The 4,234-nt window shown below is 34.9% G+C and overlaps 1 protein-coding gene across 1 annotated transcript in view; it reads left to right on the forward strand.

Annotated features, from left to right (window-relative positions):
- Window positions 1-1,438: 1,438 nt before the first annotated feature.
- LOC107681938 (activin receptor type-1-like) overlaps window positions 1,439-4,234 on the forward strand; it is a 13,991-nt gene continuing 11,195 nt past the window's right edge. Inside the window, exon 1 of the mRNA XM_016478311.1 lies at window positions 1,439-1,916. The gene's annotated coding sequence lies outside the window, so the exon portion shown is untranslated. The remainder of the gene's footprint in view (window positions 1,917-4,234) is intronic.

Raw genomic sequence — 4,234 nt, forward strand, 5'->3', positions numbered from 1 at the left:
TCAGATCTGAGGAGTGCCAGCTGTGTCAGAAAACACCAGCCAAGAAAGCAGATTGAAAAAGTCTCTAAAGGAAACTGCATGGACATGTTCTCTTGTGTGTTATGATGCAGTCTTAAGTTAATATTATTCTTGGAACTTATTTCTTGATTATGTTGTAATGAATGAAAGATGGGATTTTTGTTTCCATCATATCTATAAGAGCTGTCATGCTGTTTACTGAGATTCCTCTCCGCCTCATTGGACCATATTAGAGACTTCAAGCTTTAGAGGGAGATGTCACCATAACCTCAGGCCGCCCTGCCCTCAGCAGTGTCCCATCAAATAAACCAACTGTCCATCTGTGTCCAGTCTACTTAAAAGCAATTTATGGCCTTTTGAAAAGTTTTGCTTATCACAATGATGTTTTCGAAAATGAATTTACAGTTGCACATACATATCCTGCATATTCTGAATAAATGAAGACATGAATATTCTCACCTTTGCCATTTGTTGTGATGCAATTTTGTGATTTTGACCAGAATTTGGTCTTATTCTATTATACTTGAATGTACAGTAGTGTTCAAAGATTTTTTAAATAAGACTTTCATTCAGCAGAGGATGCATTAAATTGATCAAAAGTAACAGTAAAGACATTTATAATGTTAAAAAAGATTTTTCAAATAAATGCTGTTCTTTTGAACTTTGTTCATCAAGGAATCTGGAAAAACTGTTTGTAAACTGTTTTAACATTGATAATAATAAGAAATGTTTCTTGAGCATCAAATCAGCATATTAGAATAATTTCTGAAAGATCACGTGACAGATGACTAGAGTAATGATGCTGAAAATTCAGCTTTGCCATCACAAAAGTTGATATTGCTATTTTTACTGTATTTCTGATTAATAAATCCAACCTTGGCAACTTGTTTAAAAAAACATTACAAAATGTTAGCAACCCCAAATTTTTTAATGGTTATATGATTTCTAAATCTGAACTGAATTGCTGGCATTTCCAGAAAATAGCAGTTCGTTATTCAAACCTTGCAATGTTTCAATCCTACAGTTTCCTTTTGGTTACCAGCTCAGATCTTTCAGATTAGGGCTACACCACCCAAAAACCCTGAAAGACAACTTCAACCTCAAACCCATAATGACAACTTCAATGATAAACATTAATCAATTTATTTTAAGCTATAATACAATACTTTGTTCATTTTCAAGTGAAAAGCACAAACTGGATTATGGAGATCACTTTTGAGATGCGATTTGCTCAGAAGCATGAATCCTCTATGAAGTTCTATTAATAAGCAATCAGCTATGAGAAAAAAACAGACGTGGAAAAAAATGAAAGGTCTTGCAGCAACAGGAAAACAGCTATGAGAGCACATTCCAAGTGAACTCTGGATTAGACAATGAGGGGTGGGACAAAACTGTATATTTTAAAATCTGTAATCTAACTCCTAAATCAAGAACATTGCTCAAAGTTTGCTTTACACTTATCGAGATTGAGTCGTCAGGAGTCGATCAGGGAATGTTTATTTCCAAGCGGAAGAAGACTGTTTCTTCTCCGAGACGCAGTTTCTTGTTTTCGGTTTATCAACTCGAGATTTGACTGGAGATATAGGCCTATGCCACGACTCGTTATGGTCTGCATTACGGCGATCTACGCAATATTTCGCTTGAGGAAATAGGACTGATCGGATTGTGAGTGAATGAAAACTGAACTGTAAAGAGTTTAACTATAGAGTTTACACCGAGAGTACCAGGATGTGGAAAAAGTTAAGGATCCAGCACATCTGGATATGACTTGCGCCGCTGATTTCACTATAGTCGCCGTTAGGAGATAATAGTTTTGTATTGAGTAATGAGAGACGAGTTTCATAAACAGATGAAGTTTGATAAACTTAATTCGTGAGTGAGCGCAAGACGAAAACCAGGTAAACCACCCTTCATGTTTTACTAATCTCTCCTTTTTTTGTATCTCTCTCTTTCTCTCTCTGAAATTGCTCTTATGGTTAATGTGTCGTAATTTATTAGGCTATACGAATACTATTTAGAGTGTAAAGTTGATAACGTTTTGAATGAAAGGGTCATGAATAATTGATAAATGCTAAGGTGAGAGCTCTTCCATTGTGAAGGGGCAGAAGTAACTGAAATTTAGCAGCAATTTTATTATTTAAAGAAAGAGGGAACCACAGCAAGTTGAAAAACACAAATCATAGTCGTTTTTCCCCCTTTAAATTCATATTAGAGAAATGTTCTCTTTACAGGTGAGTTGATAACAGGAGGGTATTTAAAATGTGTTACAGCTCAGTCATTTTTAAATGTTTGTGTGTGCAATGTCTAATAATGATGCAGTATCTGAGACTTGGGTGATGTTGTCATACAATAATGTGCTAATAAATGTGGGCTGCATCATATAGCACATTGCCTAAGTATTAGAATTAATTAGGCTACTACAATAATTTAAATAACTTAATAACCATTACAATAGTTTAAATATACCAGTATTCTGTGTAGACGTCTTTGCACGTCATGTTTTACAAGAATCCTTGTTGCACTCACTGACACAAACAGAGCTCTAAATGAAACCCACATCTAGTTGTCATGAACCGTGAGGTCAGTTAATTTATCTCTGTAACTGTGAAATGCTGGTGCTTACAAATACGTTGAGGCATACCAGTCCTTTTTAACTGCAGCCAAAACAGCCAAGTTCCAACAGCTGAAAGATGGAGTCAGAGATATGCTGCTGATGTGCTGAATGCTGAATTTCCCCTTAACTATTTCAAATTCCTGAGTCAAACTCTTGATTAATTTCTTCAGGTTAATAATATTGATTATTATGGGCAGTTATACTTTTGGGAGGTCCTGCAGAGTGACATGCTATACGCCATCTGATTCTGAACTATTTTTAATTGAATTTTGCTTTCTTTTATAGTTGTTATCATTATACATGCAGCTTTTTCATAGCTTAAAATGAACTAGTGAATGCAAAAAGTGAGTAAAACGGTTCACTGTCACTTATGCATTCATAAAAATTGTAACCCAAAATGTTAAAATAAAAAAGCATTCTCTATATTCACACTACCCAACAGGGTAAGTCACTTTAGTATAGTTAGTATTAGAAATAACAGTAACATAAATGTAAATATAAATGACAAAATGCTGAGCAGCCAAGGGGTTTATTCTATTTCAGAGAATGAGTCCTGAGAAAAGTGGAAGGAGAATTAGAAAGTGCAGTTAGTTCCCATGGGTCTTCAGACTGCTCTCAGAGAGAATGCTGACAAGCAGGCCATCAAAACAGGAATCGCATTTCATCATGTTCACTTTAGGCTTTGATTCAAGACAGACACTATCTGATTTGAGAAACATCCTGGCAGCTTGGAAATAAAGATCAGTGTACCCAGAGAGAAGAGAGCATTTCCAAAAGGGTGGGGTGGTTTTCCACTTTAAATGTGCCCCAGAGGGCCTAGCAATTACCCATTTTTTGTGCACTAAGCGTACGTGACAAAGTTGTTTACACTGACCCACCTGCGCTTACACTGGTGGGCTTAAATGGAAGACTTAAAAGACTACTTCTCAGACAAAGTGACTCATGCTGGAATCTCACTGTACGTGTTTCTATATCAAGAAGTGGTCATCATCATTTCCAGTTACCCATTATTTGTGTGTGGGCTTGCATCCCACCATTCATTTATATCAAATGTATTGCAGATAGCAACAAATGTCACGGATTAAATAGATTAAACATTCAAGTAAACTTCTCACACATATTGCTGAAGACAGTTTTATGTATATGATATTTCTTCAGAAGGGAAGGATCAACTCACATCAACTCTGGCTCTAATTACCGATCCATTTCAAAACATCATGGCTGACTCTGTTTTTCCATGACATCACATAAGTATATAGTATACCTACTTTAATTATAGTGTTGGGGCTACACAAAATGTTCTGTTGTTTTCAGCATCCTACTGTTATATAGTGATCACAAAATGAATTCGGACAATTTGGGACACTTAATCAGTTAAAAATGTATGAATGTCATTGCTTTAGATAAAAAAAAAAAAAGCAAACAAACAGGCATCTATGCAACGATGCTAGAGATTAGAGATTTTCTCCGAATTCTAATATATATATATATACATATATATATACATATACATATATATATATACATACATATACATATATACATACATATATACATACATACATATATATATACATACATACATACATATATACATATATA

This window comes from Sinocyclocheilus anshuiensis, unplaced genomic scaffold (genome assembly GCF_001515605.1).
Source record: "Sinocyclocheilus anshuiensis isolate Anshui unplaced genomic scaffold, SAMN03320099.WGS_v1.1 scaffold2090, whole genome shotgun sequence".
NCBI lineage: Eukaryota > Metazoa > Chordata > Actinopteri > Cypriniformes > Cyprinidae > Sinocyclocheilus > Sinocyclocheilus anshuiensis.